Below are 24,555 nucleotides of genomic sequence, written 5' to 3' on the forward strand. Positions count from 1 at the left end.
CACAGTATGATCCGGGACTTACAGCACAGACACGAAATGATCCGGACATAAATCATCATTATGGGACGTAAGTTTCTCTTACGTTGAACATAAGATTTACTCATTTTACAATGACATCAATGTACACTCTGATATTTCGCGATCTCACAATCTCACAATCTCAACACCTTCCTGGAAGGAACTGTTGCTGATTTCAGCAAACAATTCAAAACCCTCCGTTTGCCGTTTCGAGAAGGATGGGACTTTCACCAGACCTTCTGGGTGGACTGAATGGGAGAAACAAAACTTAAACGCAATAACGACGAAGATGGGATTCGAACCCACGCGTGCAGAGCACAATGGATTAGCAGTTCATCGCCTTAACCTCTCAGCCACCTCGTCGCATGCAGAAATATGCGAAACCCCCTTTATTCAAAATTAAAATTCTGGCTATGTTGCCAATCTGAAATAAAAACTGTAAATGTGTTTATCCTCAGCAGGTCAGGCAGAATCTTTCGACATAGAAACAGAGTTAACGTTTCAGGTCGATGACCATCACATGATTATTCCAACTCACTCAACTTGCGCCTTGTAAATGGTTGAACGGCTTTTGGGAATTAGAAGGTGAGTCACTTGGCGCAGAATATCCAGCCTCTGGCCTGCTCTTGTCGCCACAATATTTATCTAGCTGGTCCAGTTAAATTTCTGGTTAATGATGACCACTAGTATGTTGATGGTGGGGGATTCGGCGATGTTGCTAACGAATCCCCACAGAAGGGATTTACTGTAATGATTCCAGGGATGAGGGGTATAAGTTTCATGAATAGATTGGAGAAGCTGGGGTTGTTCTGCTTGGAAAAGAGACGGTTCCGAGGAGATTTGATAGAGGTATTCAAAATCATGAAGTATCTAGACAGAGGAGATAGAGAGAAACTGTTCCAATTGGCGGAAGGTTCAAGGACCAGAGAACATGGATTTAAGGTGTTTGGCAAAAGAACCAAAGGTGACATGAGGAAAAACTTTTCTACACAGCGAGTGTTTCGGATCTGGAACACACCGCCCGAGGGGGTGGTGGAGGCAGATTCAATCATGGTGTTCAATAAAGAACTGGATAAGTATTTGAAACGAAAGAGAATACAGGTCTACAGGGATAGGGTGGGGGAGTGGGTCTATCTGGATTGCACTTGCAGAGAGCCGGCACGGACTCGATGTGCCGAATGGCCTCTTTTCGTGCTGTGACCTTTCTATGATTCTATTCTATTTGTGGGACGCGATGCGAAGCGACCGGAGCGTGACGTAAATCGACCTGCTCATGTACATTCTCTGATAATAAATCCTAATGTGATGCAAAGAAGAAATTCATAATTATGGTCCATATCTTTTATATTATACTGACTATAAGAGGTACTCGGTTCACCAGGGCGCCATTGTCCACATTGATTGATACTTCGCCGAGATCACACCTTACAGTCCCAACACCTCCGTCCAAGAAACAGTTGGGTGGCAATCCAGACTTAGCTGAATTGTGCAAACAGGTGTAAACCAGCAATGCGGAAAAGCACTTCTTATCAAAGAAGGGTTTTTGGTGAGGCGGCGAAAATGGAAGGGTCTCCAAATTCTGGCAGCAGTGAGATTCGAACCCTCATAATTCAGAGATGGAAACCAGTATCTGAAACAGCACAGTGATTCACGCACATGGTAAGCCATTGAGATATGATGACAAATGTCATAGAGCTGAAACGTTTCCTCTGGTTCTTTCTCCACAGGCGCTGCCTGACCTGCTCAGCATTTTCTGTTTTCATTTTTGTGATTTCACAATGGCTGTTTTCCTGAAAACACCCAATTTGACCCAAGGACGCAGCTCGCACTTCACTTTCCTCACGCGCTTAAAGTCTGCCGTTTCCGAACTAAATCTCCTCCACGCCGAGCTTTCAAAGGACCTTTCGCTCACGGCCAATCTCCTGTAATCGACACCTTTTCACCATTGACGCTCTTTTCATTTCTCTTCATTCCTTTTCAATCGGACATTTCCACAGACCTATTGAGATCAAGCGGAACATTTCCGACTTTCCTGCACCGCCCAGTTTGCCAAAAATGCACATTTCAGCCGTCTTTCGCAGCTATGTCGCGCCGCCCGTCTCTCCCGCACATCAACTGTTCGGGGAAAAGCGCCAACGACCATGAAAACAAAACCCAGTTCTTCAGTTAACATCCCCCGTGTCACAAGATACCCCATGGAAATTTCACGGAAAAGTATGCGCTGTCCTACCGAATGCCAGCCCTGCTTTCTTAGAGCTTGTCTCTGGAGCAGATCGAAATGTATCGATTGGTTTCAAGGCACAAATGAACATTGATGCGAACGGGACATGTGCCCCCGAGAAACAGCGGTCGATGGAGAGCAAACTTAAAGCCGGAAGAATGTGAAAGTGAATGTTAGATTCGGCAAGGCCGCAGGAAAGTCTCAATGAAATAGACAATGATCGTAGAAGGAAGGAAAAGATGGAAGAAGCGGCAGGTCTGAATTTTGGATCATCCAGCAGAGACACGTGAGAGAACAAAAACAGGATAAAGACAAAGGTGCTGGGGCAGAAAGAAAAAGCACGAAATAAGAGGAATGAAAAGAGAGTGAAAGAAAGAATGGGAGAGAGGGAGGTGAAAGAAAGAAAGAGAGAAAGAAAGATAGAAGGGAGCGAGAAAATCAAGCGTGCAATACTCACCCCGCAAACGGGCGCTGCTCCCAATCGGCTACACTTCGCCCCACAGACCCTCATCCCATTCACACCATCCGACAATACACTGTCAATGTTGTGCAGTGAAACAGAGAGTTTAAAGTTTTAAAGACACACACACCATCCTACAATACACTGCCAATGTTGTGCAGTGAAACAGAGAGTTTAAATGTATAAAGACACACACACCATCCTAAAATACATTGTCAATGCTGTGCAGTGAAACAGAGAGTTTAAAGGCATAAAGACACACACACCATCCTAAAATACATTGCCAATTCTGTGCAGTGAAACAGAGAGTTTAAAGGCATAAAGACACACACACCATCCTAAAATACACTTTCAATACCTGTGCAGAGAGACAGAGAGTTTAAAGATACAGAGATACTTACATACTATCCTACAGTGCACATTAAACATCCGTGCAGTGAGTCAGATAGTTTACAGGTACAGAGACACTCACAGCGTCCCACAATACACTTTAAACGATGTGCAGTGAGACAGAGCGTTTAAAGATATCGAGAAATTCACCTTTTTTCAAAAGTGGTACATCCCAGAAGCAAGAGAGAGCGTGGGTCAGTCTCCCTCTCCTGATAGAGCTGAGGCTTGTCAGTCAAGAGTCCTCTCCTCCGTATATCGGCAGTGGAGGAAGTGCAGAGTAGATTTAATAGAATACCTTCAGCCTGACCGGCCTGTAATTACTTGATCTATCCTTTTCTCCCTGTTTATACAACAGTACAACTTTAGCAGTCCTCCAATCCTTCGGCATATCACCTGTAACCAGAGAGGATTGGAAAATGATGGTCAGAGCCTCCGTTATTTCCTCCCTTGCTTCTGTTAACAGCCTGGGATATATTTCATCGGGGTCGGGAGATTCAGGTGGAGTGATCTGCGGACTTCATTTTCCTCTTTGCAAAGATTTTCACCGCAGGTCAAGATCACAAGTCTCGGTCCAAATTAGGACTACTTCCGGGTTTGAACCTCAAATCGTGAATTATACCCTGATCACAGCAATGTTTTCATCAAATGGAATCGCAGTGTGAAAAAATGCACAATTTCAGAGCGAAGCAACATAGGCAAGATTGGTGGGAGATGCGACTGGAGAAAATGGGCCTGGGGCAGTGTGAACATCTCTTGAGCATTAAGATATTCAGTATCCGAAGAAGCAGGGGGATGAGGTCGTTGTGTCTATTTATCCAGGTATCTGCAAAATCCATCGTCTCTCAATGCCCAGCATCATTCTTCCCCTCTCCTGCTTTCCAGTTAAGGAATTTTTTTCTCTTTAAGTCGCAGTATTTGCTTTGAACATCTATTTCACCGGCATCTGGAGAAGCAGAGGAAGCTGGAGATAAAGTAGTGAAAGAAACAGAAGGAGATGGCAGTTGATGGCAGAATTTTGTGTGTGTCAGTTGCTTCAAGTGAGACATGACAGCCCTGCGTTGCCTTGCACCTTTCCCAGGAGCTGCACTGATTCGGTGCGTGTGTTTTGGAAATGGAAACAGTTTCACCAGCAGCTTGAGGTAATATTTCCCCTCACTGTCCATTTCATGTACCTGCCGACCCGCACTTGGAGCTGTCGTTGTCTGAACAAGTCTTTCATGTTCTAACAGTAAATTCCATTTTGTGCGAGCAACTTGTCTGGGACGAAAGTGACGTGAGTTTCAAAGGGACAATTCGGAAAGGCAACGTTGGTCTGCTTGCTTGAATGAAAATTGCAGCAGATTCGCTGGTGGTCCAGTGCTGAGGATTCAGCGCTCTCGCCGCCGCGGCACCATATTTGATTCCCGAACAGGGAACTTGACTTTCCTGGTGTTGTTCAAAATAGTACCAACCAAATTCCCCCGACTGAGCACAAAGCTCGCTCCTGATCAACATGTGCAATTTCACCGCTCCTGCCTGAACAGCCAGCAGCCCATCATTCTTCAATTTTACAACCCATAAGAGCGATACACAATGCACTTTCTTGTCTTCTGTAAAATGCCTCCTGTTCCAAAGTCGGGCCGATGATCAAAGTCTGCATGAAGTTTTCTTGCCATTTCTGTCACGATTTGGAAAAGATCTGCTGCCTGACACTTTAAAAGTTGAAGAACCTTTAAAAGTAGATCACAGTGTCCGAACAGTCACTGTTATCATTAGCCTTTTATGTATCTTCTTTTACTCCATTTCCTGAACAACACCAGCTGATCACAGCTTCGTTTTCTTCAAGTTGAATCCCAGTGTGAAAAAATGAACAATTTCAAAGCTAAGCAACGTGTGCAAGATTGGAAGCAGAGTGCGAGGGGAGATAATAGGCTTGGATCAGTGATCTCTTGAGCATTCAGACATTCATTATCTGTAAGAAGCACGGAGATGATATTTTTGTCGAGATTTATCAGTGTAGAAAAGAAGCAGGGAGTTGAGATCCTTTTGTCCATTCATCCTGCAATCGACAAAATCCTTCGCCTCTCAATGCCCAGCATCTTTCTTTCCAATTCCTTGCTCTGCAGGGAAGTCTTGGTTTCATTAATTCTCCGTGCTTGCAGCAAACATCTAATTCACATGGCAGATCTGGCCTTGTCTTCCAGTCATAATACGTGCCATCGTGCTGACATCATGTTAACAACTCAAGATAAGCTGACTGATGTTCATGGAATGCATTCGAGACAGTTTTCCAGATCAATATGTCGAGGAACCAACAAGGGAACAGGCTATTTTAGATCTAATATTGTGCAATGAGACTGGATTAATTAGTAATCTTATAGTAAATGATCCTCTGGGGAAGAATGATCATAATATGATAGAATTTCAGATTGAGTTTGAGAATGATGTCGTTCAGTCCGAAACTGGGGTCTTAAATCTGAACAAAACCAATAACGTAGTTATGAGGGGTGAGTTGGCTGAGACGGTTTGTGAAATTAGATTAAAAATATGATGGTAGATAATCAATGGCGAACATTTAATGAAATAATTCATAATTTCTCAACAAAATTACATTCGCTTGAGGATTAAAAACACCACCGGAAAAGTAGAGAAATTAATGATAGAATTCGGGTAAAAGAGGCTTATATTTTTCCCAAAAAGAGTAGTAAGCCTGAGGATTCAGAGGGTTTTGGAAATCAGCAAAGGATGACCAAGAAATTGCTAAAATGGGAGAATATAGAAAGAGGATAAACTAGCAGGAAATGTAAACATGAATTGTAAGAGCTTCTACAAGGGAATTAGGGGTTACGGGGAGCGGGCAGGAAATTGGACATGAATTTCGATTTGAGGTTAGGATCAGATCAGCCATGATCTTATTGAATGGCGGAGCAGGCTCGAGGGGCCGATTGGCCTACTCCTGCTCCTATTTCTTATGTTATTATGTTCTTAAGACTGTTTAAAGGAAGAGATTAGCGTATGTAAACATGGGTCCTTGGAGACAGAGACAGGAGAATTTATATTGGAGAATAAGGAAATGGCAGAGACGTTAAACAAGTATTTTGTATCTGTCGTCATAGTAGAAGACACAAAAATCATACCAGAACTATTGGGGAACCAAAGTTCTAATGAGAGTGAGGAACCTAAAGCAATTAAGATTAGTAATGAAAAAGTAATGGAGGAATTAATGGGACTAAAAGCTGACAAATTCATTGGCCCTGGTGGCCAACATCCAGGGTTTTAAAAGAGGTGGCTGCAGAGATAGTGGATGCATTGGTTTTATCTTCCAGAGTTCCCATGATTCTAGAAAGGTCCCCATGATTGGAAGGTACCAAAAGTAACCCCGCTATTCAAGAAAGGAGGGAGAGAGGAAACAGGGAACGACAAGCCATTTAGCCTGACAATAGTAGGAGGGAAAATGTTAGAATCTATTACTGGGGACTTGATAACAGGACACTTAGATAATCATAACATGATTAGGCACATGCAACACGGTTTTGTGAAAGGGAAATCGTGTTTGACAACTCTGTTAGAGGTTATGAGGGTGTAGATAGCAGGGTAGATAGGGGAGAACCAGTGGATATAGAATATTTGGATTTTCAAAAGGTAATCGATAAGGTGCCACACAAAAGTTTGTTAGACAAGATTAGGGCTCATGGGATAGTGGGTATTATATCAACATGGATTGAGGATTTGTTGATGTACATAAAATAGAAAGTCGGAATAAACAGGTCATTTTCGGGTTGGCAGGTTGTAACTAGTGGGGTGCCGTGAATATCAGTGCTTGGGCCTCAGATATTTACAATCGATATTAATGACTTAGATGAGGGGACCGAGTATAATGTATCCAAGTTTGCTGACGATACAAAACTAGGTGGGAAAGTAAGCTGTGAGGAGGACGCAAAGAGGATGCAAAGTGATACAGACAGGTTAAGTGAGTGGGCGAGAAGTTGGCAGATGAATTATAACGTGGGGAAATGTGAGGTTATTTACTTTGGTAGGAAGAATTGAAAAGCAGAATATCTTTTCAAAGGTGAGAGACTGCGAAATGTTGGTATTCAGAGGGATTTGTGTGCTCTTGCACACGGATCACAGAAAGTTAACATGCAGATGCAGCAAGCAATTAGAAAAGCTAATGGTATGTTGCCCTTTATTGCGAGGTGGTTGGAGTACAAAGATAAGGAAGCCTTGCTGTAATTATATAGGGTTTGGTAAGACCACATCTGGAGTACTGTGTACAGTTTTGATCTCCTTACCTGCGGAACGATACACTTGCCTTAGAGTGGATGCAACAAAGGTTCACTCGATTGATTCCTGGGATGAGAGGGTTGTCTTGTGAGGAGAGATTGAGTAGAATGGGCCTATATTCTCTGCAGTTTTCAATAATCAGGTGATCTCATTGAAACATATAAAATTCTTAGAGGGCTTGACAGGGTAGATGCTGGCATGCTGTTTCCCCTTGCTGGAGAGTCTAGAGCTAATGATGATAATCTCAAGATAAGGGGCCGGCCATTCAGTACAGAGATGAGGAATAATTTCTTCACTGAGAAGGTTGTGAACTATTGGAATTCTCGACCCCAGAGGGCTGTGGATGCTGAGCCATTGAATAGATTCAAAACTGAGATAGATAGAATGCTGGACACGAAGGAACTCAAAGGATATGGGGACAGGTCAGGAAAGTGGAGTTGAGGTCGAAAATCAGCGATGACCTTATCAAATTGGCGAAGCAGGCTCGAGGGACTGGATGGTCAACTCTTGCTCCTTTCGCTGATTTTGCTCCGCTGGAAAAGCAGAACTTGCCAGCTATTTTAAAAGTTTTCGCCTGAACAGGGACTTGAACCCTGGACCCTCAGATCACTACCCGTTCTTAAAAGTCTGATGCTCTACCGACTGAGCTATCCAGGCTCGCTGTTGGATTAGCTTCCATCATACAGATTCATGGTCGGACTCTGAATTATCCCTGTCGATGTCGAATTCGGGAGAGTGTCCCTTTGAAACAATTTTCAGCAACGTGTTGAGGAGAATCCTTGTTTCTGTTGAACATGATGAAAGAAACATGGACAGCGAACTCGTGATTTTGCAATTCTTCTTGTTTGTACAAAATGTCTTGTCATTCGTTAGCAGCAATTAAAAACAACACTTTACCCATTGGCTCAAAAGCTAAACTTGTTCCACACGGGAGCTGGAAAAGGCCTCTCGACCTTTCAGCCGATCAACAATTGAAAGCTGAATAATTTCACCCGTTACACCGTGACACCAGGCAGCAGACTTACTTCCCGAATTTTCCAGACACGACACTTCAAACCGATGAAAACCTGCTTCATGGAAAGAAGAATTGTGTTTTTGGTTCTTTCGATTTCAAGATGTCGTGCCGGCCGCTTTACCATTTCAGTTTCGCCAATTGCCCCCTCTCCCTCCTTTTAACAAATAAACTCTCACCTGCTATTGCAAGACGGTCGGCCAGAGGAGCCTCAGTGCCCACATGGGGACATGAAGAAGTCGATGCGTTATGGAACCGGTTGTACCTTGAACTCCAGTCAAAATGTTGAGAAGTTTCAACTACCTTCGACGGCGCTGGAGCTCACAACTCCAGCATTAATCGAGCGTATAATTATTGTCGAAATAACGCGCGCTGACCCAATGCGCCACCGCAGCCGCGCACGGTCTGTGTCACCAGTGCTCCCATCAAACAGCTTCATCCTCGGTCTCTCACTTATCGCTTCGTGATCTTTCCCACACAGAAGCCTCCAACCAAGAGGCGATTCGTTGAACATCCGCAGTGACCGTTAAAAGCCGTGGCATCTGAAACAAAACCCCAGAAGATAAGAACTTTGAATTATATTATTATTATTAACTTAAGGACAATTATTTTGATGCTATTTTGTGGATTTGGGGAAAGTGGGAGCTGAAACTAAGAAACTCTCTCTGGGCTGTCGTTGATTGAAGAGATGGGCGTTATTTCATTTAAAAACCGAGGCTCGGAACTTTCTGATGGAGAAGTGTGACAGAAGATTGTGGTTAGTGGGAGTTTCCGGGGAGGTCTAGAGGAGAGGGAGAAAAGTCAAAGTCACAGTTGTGACAGCTCAAGTGCTCTGATTATCTGAAATATTTAGAAAGTAATGTAAAATACAGGACAAACCAGTTTGGTGTCGGTTATTACTAAAAGTCCCGGGTTCAAAGGCTGATTTGTGAAGAGGGAACGGATTTAACCGCCAGACCGAAATCATTCCCCATGAATCTGAAGCGTCTTTCAGAAAACGGCAGTGCGAACTGTTATGTTCGTGTGATGACTTGAAAGACCCTCCAATTACCGACAGTGTCTTTGAACGAATTGTGCAACAAAACCGCGATAGAAGCCGCTTTGCATTCGTCAAACGTTCAGGTGACGATATTGGGGTTGATAAGAGTCGATTTCAATTAGTTGAAATCTCACCATGTGACCGCAGAATCGAGTTTTTCCTGTAAGTCCTGAATTGAAGGGAAAGGCGCAACAAGCAAGTCGGAGAAATGAAGAGCAGAAAATGTGGATGAAACTTGCACGAGTGAAAATCCCTGTCTGTTGGAAGACTCAGTCCCCAGTGGTGGAGAGGATTGGGATTTCAAGCTGTTTCACAGCTCGCACACACATAATTGGCTCATTTAATCACCTTCAACAACTCGATTACATCATCACTTAATCTTCTATACACAAGGAAATACAAACCTTGTCTGTGCAACCTGTCCGACATAACAACTATTTTAGCCCCGGTATCGTTCTGGTGAATCTGCGCTGCACCCCCTCCAAGGCCAATATATCCTCCCTGAGGTGTGGTGCTCAGAACTGAATGCAGTACTCGAAATGTGGTCTCAGCAGAGTTTATATAACTGTAAAATAACTTACACCCCTTTGAATTCCAGCTCCCTTAAGATAAAGGCCAACATTCTATTTGCATTTTGGGTTATTTTTTGTAAATGCCCACTGACCTTTAGTGATTTCTGCACTTGGACACTTAAACATCTTTCCTCCTCCACAGTTCCTAGCTTCTCACCAGTTAGAAAATATTCCAACCTATCTTGCTTCCGTCCAAAGTTCATACTTCCCCATATTGAAAGATTGAACAGACTGGGGCTCTTTTCCATAGGAAAGAGAAGGCTGAGGGGTGACCTGATGCAGCACTTCAAGATTATGCCAGGGTTTGATAGGTCAGATGTAGATCAGGTGTTTGCACTTTTGGTGGTGAGGATTCCAAAACTTGGGGCCATAAAAAAAAAGTCACTAATTAATCCAATATGGCATTCAAGAGAACCATATTTACCCAGAGACTCGTTAGAATGTGCAACTCGCTACCTCAAGAAGTAGTTAAGACGAATAGCATGGATGCGTTTACGGGGAAGCGAGATGAACACATGGAGGAGAAAGGAATATAAGGGTTTGCTGATAAGATTAGATGAAGAGGGGTTGGAGGAGGTTCATCTGCAGCATAAACACCGGCATAGTCTAGTTGGGCCGAATTGTCCGTTTCTGTGATGTACATTCTATGTAATTCTATGTAAGCTCCATCTGCCACAGTTTTACCAACTCACTTAATCTATCAATTTCTCTTATAACTTTATGCTCCGACCTGCACTACTCACTGTGCCACCTAACTTGGTGTCGTCGACAAACTTGGATAGACGGCACTCATTCATTCATCTACGTCATTTATCCATATAGTAAAAAGCTGATGCCCCGGTACAGATCCCTGGGGGACACCACTAATCACATCCTGTCAATTTGAGCGCAAATGCATTATCCCTACTCTCTGTCTCCTATCTCCCAACCAACTCCCTCCCCATGTCAATGGGTTGTTTTAATTTCCATGTGCTCCCATTTGTGTTCACAGTCTCTTATCTGGCACCTTATCGAATGCCTCTGGAAGTCAATACACATATAACACCCATAGACACTCCATTATCTACCGCGTTATTATATCTTCAAAAAGTTCAACTAGTTTCGTTGGACTTGACTTCGCCTTAACAAATCCATGCTGGCTCTCTCTGATCAATTCATGTGTATCCAAGTGCTCAGGCATTCTTTCCCTAATAACAGATACTGGTAACTTCCCCACAACAGACGCCAGAATAATAGGTCTGTAATTTTCTACTTTATCTCTCCTCCCCTTCCTAAATAATGGAGTGACGTTGTCAATTTTTCAATCCATGGAACAATTCCTGATTCAAGAGAGTTTTGAACGATCATGACCAAAGCATGTACAATTTCCTCACCGATTCCTTTTAATCCCCTGGGATGGTAACCATCAGGTCGTGGAGATTTGTTTATCTTTAGTCTAATTATTTTCTCCATTGCCAAAATTGGGAGAGCTGTCCCATAGACTTGTCAAGCAACAGCCTGACATAGCCATACTCACAGAATCATATCTTTCAGCCAACGTCCCAGACTCTTCCATCACCATCCCTGGGTATGTCCTGTCCCACCGGCAGGACAGACCCACCAGAGGTGGCGGTACAGTGATATACAGTCAGGAGGGAGTGGCCCTGGGAGTCCTCAATATTGACTCTGGACCCCATGAAATCTCATGGCATCAAGTCAAACATGGGCAAGGAAACCTCCTGCTGATTACCACCTACCGCCCTCCCTCAGCTGATGAATCAGTCCTCTTCCATGTTGAACAACACTTGGAGGAAGCACTGAGGGTAGCAAGGGCACAAAATGTACTCTGGGTGGGGGACTTCAATGTCCATCACCAAGAGTGGCTCGGTAGCACCACTACTGACCGAGCTGGCCGAGTCCTGAAGGACATAGCTGCCAGACTGGGCCTGCGGCAGGTGGTGAGCGAACCAACACGAGGGAATAACTTACTTGACCTCGTCCTCACCAATCTACCTGTCGCAAATGCATCTGTCCATGACAGTATTGGTAGGAGTGACCACCGCACAGTCCTCGTGGAGATGAAATCCCGTCTTCGCACTGAGGACACCATCCAACATGTTGTGTGGCACTACCACCGTGCTAAATGGGATAGATTCAGAACAGATCTAGCAGCTCAAAACTGGGCATCCATGAGGTGCTGTGGGCCATCAGCAGCAGCAGAATTGTATTCCAGCACAATCTGTAACCTCATGGCCCGCCATATTCCTCACTCTACCATTACCAACAAGCCAGGGGATCAACCCTGGTTCAATGAGGAGTGTAGAAGCGCATGCCAGGAGCAGCACCAGGCGTACCTAAAAATGAGGTGCCAACCTGGTGAAGCTACTACTCAGGACTACATGCATGCTAAACAGCGGAAGAAACATGCTATAGACAGAGCTAAGCGATTCCACAACCAACGGATCAGATCAAAGCTCTGCAGTCCTGCCACATCCAGTCGTGAATGGTGGTGGACAATTAAACAACTAACGGGAGGAGGAGGCTCTGCAAACATCCCCATTCTCAATGATGGCGGAGTCCAGAACGTGAGTGCAAAAGACAAGGCTGAAGCGTTTGCAACCATCTTCAGCCAGAAGTGCCGAGTGGATAATCCATCTCAGCCTCCTTCCCATATCCCCACCATCACGGAAGCCAGTCTTCGGCCAATTCGATTCACTCCACGTGATATCAAGAAACGGCTGAGTGCACTGGATACAGCAAAGGCTATGGGCCCCGACAACATCCCAGCTGTAGTGCTGAAGATTTGTGCTCCAGAACTAGCTGCGCCTCTAGCCAAGCTGTTCCAGTACAGCTACAACACTGGCATCCACTCGACAATGTGGAAAATTGCCCAGGTATGTCCTGTCCACAAAAAGCAGGACAAATCCAATCCGGCCAATTACCGCCCCATCAGTCTACTCTCAATCATCAGCAAAGTGATGGAAGGTGTCGTCGACAGTGCTATCAAGCGGCACTTACTCACCAATAACCTGCTCACCGATGCTCAGTTTGGGTTCCGCCAGGACCACTCGGCTCCAGACCTCATCACAGCCTTGGTCCAAACATGGACAAAAGAGCTGAATTCCAGAGGTGAGGTGAGAGTGACTGCCCTTGACATCAAGGCAGCATTTGACCGAGTGTGGCACCAAGGAGCCCTAGTAAAATTGAAGTCAATGGGAATCAGGGGGAAAACTCTCCAGTGGCTGGAGTCATACCTAGCACAAAGGAAGATGGTAGTGGTTGTTGGAGGCCAAGCATCTCAGCCCCAGGGCTTTGCTGCAGGAGTTCCTCAGGGCAGTGTCCTTGGACCAACCATCTTCAGCTGCTTCATCAATGACCTTCCCTCCATCATAACGTCAGAAATGGGGATGTTCGCTGATGACTGCACAGTGTTCAGTTCCATTTGCAAACCCTCAGATAATGAAGCAGTCCGAGCCCGCATGCAGAAAGACCTGGACAACATCCAGGCTTGGGCTGATAAGTGGCAAGTAACATTCGCGCCAGATAAGTGCCAGGCAATGACCATCTCGAAAAAGAGAGAGTCTAACCACCTCCCCTTGACATTCAACGGCATTACCATCGCCGAATCCCCCACCATCAACATCCTGGGGGTCACCATTGACCAGAAACTTAACTGGACCAGCCATATAAATACTGTGGCTACGAGAGCAGGTCAGAGGCTGGGTATTCTGCGGCGAGTGACTCACCTCCTGACTCCCCAAAGCCTTTCCACCATCTGCAAGGCACAAGTCAGGAGTGTGATGGAATACTCTCCACTTGCCTGGATGAGTGCAGCTCCAACAACACTCAAGAAGCTCGACACCATCCAAGATAAAGAAGGCCGCTTGATTGGCACCCCATCCACCACCCTAAACATTCACTCCCTTCACCACCGGCGCACTGTGGCTGCAGTGTGCACCATCCACAGGATGCACTGCAGCGACTCGCCAAGGCTTGTTCGACAGCACCTCCCAAACCCGCGACCTCTACCACCTAGAAGGACAAGGGCAGCAGGCGCATGGGAACAACACCACCTGCACGTTCCCCTCCAAGTCACACACCATCCCGACTTGGAAATATATCGCCGTTCCTTCATTGTCGCTGGGTCAAAATCCTGGAACTCCCTTCCTAACAGCACTGTGGGAGAACCGTCACCACACGGACTGCAGCGGTTCAAGAAGGCGGCTCACCACCACCTTCTCAAGGGCAATTAGGGATGGGCAATAAATGCCGGCCTTGCCAGCGACGCCCACATCCCGTGAACGAATAATAAAAAAAAAAATTTACTTACACTGAATCCCCTTGATTTATTTTCAGTTTTCCTCGTGTCTCTGGGATATTATCCTCATCCTTTTCTATGAGTATTTAGCAAGTCTGCCATTTCCTGATTTTCAATTACAATATCGCCCCCAACCGTCTTTCATGGGCCCACATTACTCCAAGTCACCCTTCTTTCCCTTTGTATACTGTAAATACCGTGAGAGTGTCCGTATTTTCCTTCTCAAGTTATTCTCGTTTTCCCTTTTTGCACCTCTTAAGATTTTTTAAATTTCAGCACCACGATAAACAACACTTCGCTGTGAAATTTGGTTCATTAGTTGTTCAGTGTCAGAGCGAGAATTGTCTGATCCTCTAATTTATTTAATGTAACAAACAAACACAAGCAAACATATCCATCCGTGCATCAACGCACTGATGGACACACAAAGATAAACAAAGCCTGAAACGTCGTCAGTATCGGGATTCACAGGGAAACGGGCAAGCGAAACAGACAACGATGGAACAGTCTGAACCCCCAACAGAACGTGACGTGTGGTTGATAGATATTAATGAGAGGAGGTGAAAACCAATACCAGGAATTAGCTCCGTGGCTTAGTTGGTTAAAGCGCCTGTCTCGTAAACAGCAGATCCTGGGTTCAATTCCCAGCGGCGCCTTTATGGAGTTTATAATGTTCAGTGAATCTGACAAGCGAAAACATGCAGTGTGGTGTTTGTCCTTGCTCAGAGAGCCAACACAGAACTGATCAGAATGTCGCTTCAAAAATGCCCCTTCATTTTTCAGATCGAACTCTCATGGAATGTGACCGGAACACGTCAATGGAAGGACACGTTCTTGTCTCTGGGCTGGTTGAGGTCGGGGGATAATTCTCAATTCGAGAGTCATAGCACGGAGAAGGCTGAATTTCACCCCAGAATTTTGATCTTGACCTGCGGTTCAAACTTTTGCAAAGAGGGGAAAGAAGTCCCCAAATCACTCCACCTGAATCTCAAGCACCTTCGGAAGAAGTTCAGTTCAAACAATCAGGACTTTAAAGGCACCTCAATGGCCTGCACTTTCATTGAACGAGCTTTGCTTATAATTGCATTCGACCTTGAAACCGCTCTGGGCTTTCATCTCACTGAAGCAGAGTGTGTCCGCTTTGTATCTGTGAGCATGTCGGTGACGAGGTTCGCTTTGATATTGGTCGCTTCCAATTTTAAAATTTCACCAAGCGTCAGGGAAATGAAACCGAGAATCGAATTGTCCCTGTAAGTGATGAATTGAAGGGATTGGTGCTCCAAGTAGAACTGGAAAATGCGCAGTACAGTCGCTCAGGAGTTCCAAATCCACCCTCTCGCCACTCAGCGATCATATTAACTGAGCTTTACTCTGGCCCAGTGTCACCGCGCTGAAATCGAGTATTTATCCGGCACGTTTCTCTTAACTTCATAGTTGCTGATTTAAGAGTGAAGACCGGCTCGTTGGATTTTCACTCCTGCAAGCTTCAATCATTCATTTTGGACTGACAGTAGACAAATGTTATATTGGTCACTGCAACCTCAAAGATTAGCTGAGTGAATTATTGGTTCAGTCGGTAAATTCTTCACCTGTCTCGTGGTGCTATCGTTTAACGCGAAAGTTTGATGGTTCAAGCCCTAATTTTATTTTCCCTAAGGATTCATCGCCTCAAAGCTCCAGGGTTTCAATGTGTGTTTTGTCTGCAAGAAAATGTACCGTGATCATTGCCGGCTGAGCAGGGCTGATAATCCACCACTTACCCTGCGGTCGGAGAGCAGGCACATCAATCATATAAAGGAATGGAACATTGGCTTCACGGAAATCACAATTCATAACCCATTTCTTTTAAGCGGGTTTATTTTAAATGAGTTAACGCCTGCCTTAAATGGTCGACTCAGGACTGTCAGACAAAGAGGTTAAATCTTCAGAGAATAATTACCACAGTCATTTTTAGACTGGATGCCGCACGGCCACTTTGCTATCAGTGAAGAGAGATGAGAAAGACCAAAGTGCCGTTTGCCCCTCTCAGTGTGGCCCTGAAGGACGGTGTCCAGGTTGAAGTTCTGTTCCCACCGGACGATCCTGCCCCCAGATTGTCCTTTCTGAGCTCCAGTCAGGTGATGCTAAACACTCACGTGGGAAAAACCAAAATCTAGAACAAGATGTTTAAAACAAAGCTGATTTATTCAACAGATATCCAGAAAATTAAACTCCAGCCCAGTTATAGGGGTTATTAACATCAGAAGAAACAAACCCGAAATGTCAGAATGAAAATGGTTCAGTTCTGGATGGGATTAACAGCAGAATCCAACTCCTGCAGTCACCTTTGAACTCCCTAGTGTCTCAGCACGTGTGATGACTGAGCGAATCCCTTCCCACACACGGAATCATGGAATCATAGAAAGTTACAGAACAGAAGAAAGCCATTCGGCCTATCGTGTCTGTGCCGGCCGAAAAAGAGCTATTCAACTTAATCCCACTTTCCAACAGTTGGTCCATAGACCTGTAGGTTTCGGCACTTCAAATGCACATCCAAGTACTTTTTAAATGAGTTGAGGTTTTCTGCCTCGACCACCCTCTCAGACAGTGAGTTCCAGACCCCTAACAACCTGTCCGCTTTTGTGTATCCTGTTACTTTTTCACTGCTATCCGGAAGTCTATAAACAACTCCCACCAAAGTCTTGTATTCTATTCTGTTACTCATTTCTACGCAAAGCCTTTCTACTGTGTGCTCACCTTTACTGATATCTCTTCTTTCCAATGCAGTAATAGTATCCCTCATCAATATCGCTACTCCACCGCCTTTTCCAATGTCCCTATCCTTTCCAAACGGCTTATAACTTGAAATATTTATCTCAGTCATGCCCAGTTTGTCTTCAGGTCTCAGTGATGAGCACTACGTCATGCACTATAAGCTGAATTTACGCTTCTAATTCACTTGTTTTATTTCTTATGCTACGTACATTAGTGTATAGAACATTTAATTGGGCATTAGAACTTGTCCGACCTTTATGCCCTGATGTTGTGTTTAACATACTTGGTAAATAAGGTTGGTGAGCTGCAGACACAAGTGGTAACATGGGATTATGTTATAGTGTCAATAATGGAGACCTGGCTCAAACAAGCGGAGGAGTGGCCACTTAGATATTCCAGGCTACAACATATTCAGGAAAGGCAGGGAGAAAAAGGAAGGGGTGGCGGGGCTAGAGGGGAGCAGGCACTATTGATCAAAAATACTGTTACAGCGGTAGAAAGGATCGCCCTGCTTAAGGGTTCAAAGGCAGAATCTATTTGTTTAGAATTAAGGAACAATTGAGGAGCTATTCCGCTGCTGGATCCATTCTATAGGGGACCAAATAGTGGGAAGGAGAAGGAGCAAATTGGCAGGTAAATTGGAGAAAGATGCAATAATTTTAGAGTAGTGATAAAAGGGAACTTCATTTATCCGAATATAGACTGGGAAATAGCAGTGTAAAAGTCAAAGAGGGCGAGCAATTTCTGAAATGTGTCCAAGAGAAATTTCTTAATCCGTATGTTTTCAGCCCAACGAGGAAGGAAGCAGTGTTGGATTTATTTAGGGGAAAGAAGTGGGGCAAGTGGAGCACGATTCTCTGGGGGAGCATTTGCAGCAGGTTTAGTGTAGTTATGGAAAATGCAAGGAAAAATCAGGTATGAAAATACTCAACTGGGAAGAGCGAATTTCAGCGAGTTGAAAAGGGATCGGGTCCAGGTGGATTGGAATCAAAAATTGGCAGGTAAAACAGTAAATGAGCAATGGGAGGCTTTGAGTGAGTTGATAGTTCGGGTACAGACTGGATACATTCTAACTCGGGGAAAGGTTGGGCATGCAAAACTAGAGCTCCCAGGATGACAACAGAGTATTTGAGACAGCATTTTGTACATTCTGAATACCAATGTCCGGACAGGTGTGCCCGCGGTTATCAAACACAACCTCGTCACCTCCACGCTGACAGATAAAAAGCGGCCAAATTCTGCTTCAGTGAGATGAAATCCGAGACCGGTTTCAAGGTCAATTGCAATTACAAGTAGAATGCATTCAGAGGACGTGAGATTATTGAGATACCTCCAAACACCCTGCCAGTTTGAACAGCAGCTCAAGATCAAAAGTCTGGGGGGGGGGGAAATGAGGGTTCGTCTGGGATTATGAACCCGGGATCTCTTACATATTTCAAACAACAAACCCGAAGCGAGAATCATACCCCTCGACCAACGAGCCCGCTGAAAAAAAAGCAACAAGTAGTAGTTTCTGAGTATCAGCGGCCACTTTCCCCAAATCTCCCTTAAAGTACCGTAAACAAAAATGTGTCCGGACATTAGTGAAGAATCATAAAGCCAATTTCTTCACTGTTGGGTTTTGTTTAGGGCTCCTGACGCTGATAGAGATGATTGGGGACAGTTGATGCGTTATGGTTGCAAGGGCGCAGATATTCCGGTGTGAGGGTGCAAATACTCCGGTGTAAGGGTGCAAATACTCGGATGCAGGGATTTGTTGCCGCGACTGAAATGCGGCTTAGAACTGTTGTTATTATCCAAGGCAGCGCTGCAGGATCCTTTCATGATCTCTCACAAATCAACTGAAACCCATCGGAATGTGAATACAATTTTGCGTTTCCAAAATAAAAGGGAGTGACATTCATTGTGGAAACAGTCTGGTGTCGCTCACTGCAGAAATATCCATGTCAGAGTGAAGCGGCTCTCCTGCAACCTTCGGACCTTATCTGTCAAGAAGAATTCAGATTTCCGCGAAGCCAATCACAGGTTAAATGATGGAAGATCGGCCGTGCTCAGCTGGCCATCGAAAGCGGGCATTTGCTTTGCAGCCAAAACAAACATCAGAAACCAGGAAATGCGAGACCATGAAGATAAAAGTTTCCCTACCGTCCCTGGGTGGGATCGAACCACCAACTTTTCGGTTTGTAGCCGAACGCGCTAACCGATTGCGCCACAGAGACAGCACCCGTTTGCTGTTGAACTCCTGATTCAACGAACTAAAAATTCAGGTTGCAGCGATCAAAATAAATTCTCTCTCCTATCAGTTTACTTTTCCAAAATAAAGTGTGTGAAGTTTACACGACCGAAAATCTGTGCTCTATTATTCCTGAACATTAAACTCACCTTGCCATTGAACACCTGTCTGTTGGAGGACTCAGTCCCATCGTGGTCGAGAGGATTGATTTCTCGAGCTGTGATTCGCCATTCTCTATTCCAGTAATATTCAGGTTTGCTGAAAATGAGATGAGATGAAATGAGCAGGTCCGACGAGCAGGTCTGTGACACGACTCGATGTTTACAAAGATGTCTCTTGCACTTACAGTGAAGCGGACTGCAGTTTTCACTCTTAAACCAGTAACCATGATGTTCAGAAAAATTGTGGCCGAGACATCCGCGATTTCAGCGCGGTGACACTGGGTCAGAGTCAAGTTCAGTTCATGCGATTGCCGAGTGGCGAGAGGGTGGATTTGGAACTCCTGTGCGGCTGCACTGCGAGTTGTCCAGATCTGCTTGGAACGATATTCACTTCAATTCATCACTGACAGGGAGAATTTGATTCCAAGTTTCTTTTTCTCTGCTGCTTGGTGAGATTTCAAAAGTTGTAAACGACCCATCCCGACCCCAAACTCGTCACTTCCACTCTGACAGATGTAACGCGGTCACACTCTTCACTTCAGTGAGATGAAAGCCGGGAGCGATTTCACGGTCGAATGCAATGGCGAACAAAACTCATTCCAAGAAAGTGCAGGTCATTGAGGTGCCTTTAAATTCCTGATTGTTTGCACTGAACTTCTTCCCAAAGCGTTTGAGATTCACGTGGAGCGATTTGGGGACTTCTTTTCCCTCTTTGCAAAACGTTCAACCGCAGGTCAAGATCAAAAGTCGAGGGCAGAATGAGAGGCCTTCCTGAAATTTGAGAACCAGGGAAGCAGACTTGAGTGCAAGGTTCTGTTTATTGAGAAAAAGCAGATAAAATATTCATTCCGGAACGATCCAGAATCTGATCAGCTCGAAAAGTAACGATTACCCCGTGATTTGAACACGCAGCCTTCTGGTGACGCAATAAGTCATGAAGATTGACGCAGGAAGTTGAAAAGTGGGAATTGATAGATTCAGTGAGTGGGTAAAACTGCGGCAAATATAGTTCAATGTGGGGGAAAGCGAGATCATCCACTTTAAATCTAAGAAAGATAAATTAGAATGTTTTCTATATGGTGGGAAACTGGGAACTGTGGAGGAGCAGAGAGATTTCGGGGTCCAAGTGCAGAAAGCGCGACCAACTAGCGGACAGGTCCAGAAATTAATTAAAATGTTTAATGGACCGTCAGTACGGCCGGTTAACTCAGTTGCTCAGACTATGTTGTAACGCCTTAATCACGGATTCGATTGTTATAATTTACTTTATTTATTTCGGCTTTTGATAACTTTAAAAATCGAAGCTTTACAAAAAAATAAGTAAAGACAGATTCGCGGGGACAGTTTTTTGAATAACATCCATTGTCACTTTGCCCCTGGACGGAGAAACACGTCTTTCTTTAAATTCGGGATTTTTCGTAACTGACCCTGTGACGCAATGGCGAGTGTGTTGGACTTCTACTTGTTTTGTTTGATAAGCCATTCAAAGGCTGTGGATTCGAGTTGCAACGGCGTTGGATTTTAGTTCGGGAGCTGGGAAGTGAAATTTTGCAGCAAAACCGCAACAGGATCATTAATGTCCGTCAAGGATGTGAAACTGCCCCCTACACTTCATCTTACACAAGTGGCTCCAGTCACACCCGAATTTATGATTCTTAAACCACTCTGAGCTGGATTGGCGAAACTCTCTCAAGAAGGAGACTCAACACCTGCTCAGACCGAAAGTCAATCTGCTGGACTTCCGGCTCTCTCAGACTGCATGTTCCTTCAGACACGTTTCTAACTGGACACATGCATCCTGCTGCCGTGGCAGCATTGGTGCTTCAGGGGTAGAATTCTTGCTTGCAGTAATTCTATTCCTGTAAAACTAGCTCCTGAAGTGTAGGATGGAAAGTATCCTGGCTGAGCGGCCTCTGGCGCTGGTTTAAAGCTCCAGTTAAATCCCACGATTTGAAGATGGATCAAAATCATAGTTTGTTTCTACAAAACTGCAGCCTCCCTCCTGTAAACAAGTAATACCAAACATCTCATCTGCTATTGCAACAATGGACCGGAGGAACCACATGGCAATTCAGATAATTAAATGAATTTTGGAATACACCAATTGTGCCTTCAACTCCGGTCGAAATGTTCACAAGTAAAAGGATTGTTTGATCTCGGTGAGACTCGAATTAAAAAACCTCGGCATTTCCCGAGCCTGTATCTCATATAAGACCGATTGCGCCGCGAGAGCCCGGTCACTCTGATCACCTGTCCCACTCTGCTGGAAAGAATCTTAAGTTGAGAGGTTCTTACCTGTGGAAACGTGACCTGTCCCCGTGATGAAAATAATATCTGCACTTTCACTTTCAGCTTCTTTCACATCCTCTGCTCCATCGCACTGTAATCGGGTTTTCTGTGAACAGGTCAAAATGGATATTTGCAGAAATTCTGTCAATGTTAAAATTCGAATCGAGAAAAGCCCCAGACATTGAAACCAGCGATTTAAACCATTAGCTCACACTGCCACAAAACAGGGCCAGTCTTTAAAGGTCTGTTTAATGATCAAACAAATTAATTCAAGCTTATTGACCGCATTTGCCTCGTGCTGGGGTTGTTCCCCTTTGAGCAGAGAAGGTTCAGAGGAGATTTGATAGAAGTGTTCAAAGTCATGAAGGGTTTAGATAAAGTAAATAAAGAGAAGCTGTTTTAATTTGCGGAATGGTCGGGAACCAGAGCACACAGATTTGAAGTGATTGCAAAAGAACAAAAGGCGATATGAGGAAACACTTAATTACGCAGCGAATAGTTCTGATCTGGAATGCGCTGCTTGAAAGGATGGTGGAATCAGATTCAATCGTGACTTAAAAAAGGAATTTGAAGGGGAAAAATACAGAGCACCGGGAAAGGGCCGGGGAGTGGGACTAATTGGATTGCTCTTATACAAAGCCGCCACGGGCTCGATGAGCCGAACAGCCTCCTTCTGTGCTGTAACCGTTCTATGATTCGATGGACAGAAGCGGTCTGAATGAATGGGCGATCGGTTGTGGGTCGCAGGGATATTTTAACTGGTTGTCCGGTTGTGTTACTGACGGCTCCTTGTTCTCGGATTATGGTTTTTATTTTGGGCGTTTCACTGTTTGATATGCGAGAGGTCCCCAGTTCAAATCCCAGAACCCTCCTGTTTCACTATTTCCAGTGAAGATTCACTCATTTCTTTCTCACATCTTTTCAGCGTTGCAGAAAGCAGGATTGATTTAATTCTCGAGCATGTTTGAGGTCCAGAGGCCGGAATGCAGCCGGTTTATCGACGCAACACACACGGAGAGAGTAAAATGCCTCACGGCGGTGTGCAGATTGAAACTGAAGGTGAATTTATCCCAATTCAGGCGATCTCAGAGGTGAAGAATAAAAATGCGCCTTAACTGGTCGGGAATACGAACCCTGTTCCCTCGCGTGGTAAGTGTAAATTCTACCAATGAAACAGCAACGTTTGCATGGTATCGGGCTCTCTGTGTCCAGTTGGAAACCTGTTTGAAACAACATATAATTTCACAAATCTCCTCTGAGTACCTTGCGCATTCTGATTTACAGCCGTGCATTACGAGCACTCGCTGCTTGTGATGGCCGAGTGGTTAAGCCGTTACATCTAAAACTCGACAGGGTCTTTCGGTGAATCATTGGAATGCTGCTCGCGGCGCTATTGTTTACAGTTTTGTTCAATGCTCAAATAAATATGAACTGGAGATAACGGGCCGCATTTCCTTCTCTCAGACAGATCCTCCACCGCGGCAGAGCCTTTTAATTGGGAGCCCAATGGTCTCTTGCAAAACTTAAAGGTGCTTGAAGGAAACTTCACAATAATCCACAACTGGAGAATTGTGTCCAATTCTGGGCACCGCACTTTAGGAAGGATGTGAAGGCCTGTGGGGTGGCGCAGAAAAGATTTACTGGAATGGTTTCAGGGATGAAGGACTTCAGTTACGTGTAAAGACTGGAGAAGCTGGGCTTATTCTCCTTAGGGCAGGAAGGTTGAGAGAAGTGTTCAAAATCATGACGGGTTTAGATAAAGTAAATAAAGAGAAACTGCTCCCGTTGGCGGAATGGTCGAGAACGAGAGGGCACAGATTTACGGTGGTTGACAAAAGAACCAAAGGCGATATAAGGAAAAACGTTTTAAATCAGCGAGTAGTTATAATCTGGAATGCATCGCCTGAAAGGGTGGTGGAAACAGATTTAATCGTGACTCTCTAAAAGGAATTGGATAAGTATTTGAAGGAAAAATATTAGCGGGTCTACAGGGAAAGAACGGGGGAATGGGACTAACTGGATTGCTCTTAAAGAGAGCCGGGGAAGGCTCAATGGGCCGAATGGCCTCCTTCCGTGCAGTAACGATTCTATGAATGTATGATTCCATCTCTCTCAAGCTTCATTTCAAATTCTGCTAACTTGATAATCAAGCTTTTTTTCTATACTTACATCTCTCTATCTCTCCCTGTCTCTGTCCCTCTCTGTTTTCCCCTGATGGACTTCTCAGGATTCGTTGAACGGCCAAAGCTCATCGAACCTGCCACACCAGCAGAGAACGGTAAAGATCGAAAGACTGAGACGGTCGGAAAAGTAAAGGACCAACCCAGATGATGAATTCGTAGCCAATGTCCACATATTGATGTCTCTTCGTCCTCATAGTGAAAACATCAGTACTTTTAGCCCAGTATAAAAACAAAGTCTTGTATTTATAAAGCGCTTTTCACGACCTCAAGACCTCCCAAAGCGCTTTACAGCCAATGAAGTATTTGTGAAGTGTCGTCACTGTTATACTTGTGGGAGAGTGGATAATCTGCGGATGCCGAGACAGACAACAATGTAGCTTTAGAGCAATTAATTCTGCAAAGTCTCACTTGATATTACAACTCGCACATTCGAAACGAATGTGGTAAAGAGAGACTAATATTGTTGATATGAAATAGTTAATGTACGTCTTCACATTGCCGTAGATCGGAATAGAAAAAGTGATAGGATGGACAGAATGGTGGCCGATCGGCTGTGGGTGGCACATAATTCTGCATTGGTTGTACCCCTCTGTTATCAGTGGCTCGTTGGTCTTAGGGTATGATTCTCGCTTTGGGGATTTGCTGATTGTTATGTGAGAGATC

General features: G+C 44.7%; 4 non-coding genes across 4 annotated transcripts; 1 reads left to right on the plus strand and 3 right to left on the minus strand.

Moving 5' to 3' along the window:
* Window positions 1-299: 299 nt before the first annotated feature.
* Window positions 300-381, minus strand: trnas-gcu (transfer RNA serine (anticodon GCU)). Its single transcript has one exon. It is a non-coding gene; the product is annotated as a tRNA-Ser (tRNA).
* A 7,542-nt stretch (window positions 382-7,923) lies between these two features.
* On the minus strand, window positions 7,924-8,009 carry trnak-uuu (transfer RNA lysine (anticodon UUU)). The gene is given in 2 exon segments: window positions 7,924-7,959; window positions 7,973-8,009. It is a non-coding gene; the product is annotated as a tRNA-Lys (tRNA).
* Window positions 8,010-14,854: 6,845 nt separating this feature from the next.
* trnat-cgu (transfer RNA threonine (anticodon CGU)) lies at window positions 14,855-14,928 on the plus strand. Its single transcript has one exon. It is a non-coding gene; the product is annotated as a tRNA-Thr (tRNA).
* A 4,243-nt stretch (window positions 14,929-19,171) lies between these two features.
* Window positions 19,172-19,245, minus strand: trnac-aca (transfer RNA cysteine (anticodon ACA)). Its single transcript has one exon. It is a non-coding gene; the product is annotated as a tRNA-Cys (tRNA).
* Window positions 19,246-24,555: the final 5,310 nt, after the last annotated feature.

This window comes from Heptranchias perlo, chromosome 20 (genome assembly GCF_035084215.1).
Source record: "Heptranchias perlo isolate sHepPer1 chromosome 20, sHepPer1.hap1, whole genome shotgun sequence".
NCBI lineage: Eukaryota > Metazoa > Chordata > Chondrichthyes > Hexanchiformes > Hexanchidae > Heptranchias > Heptranchias perlo.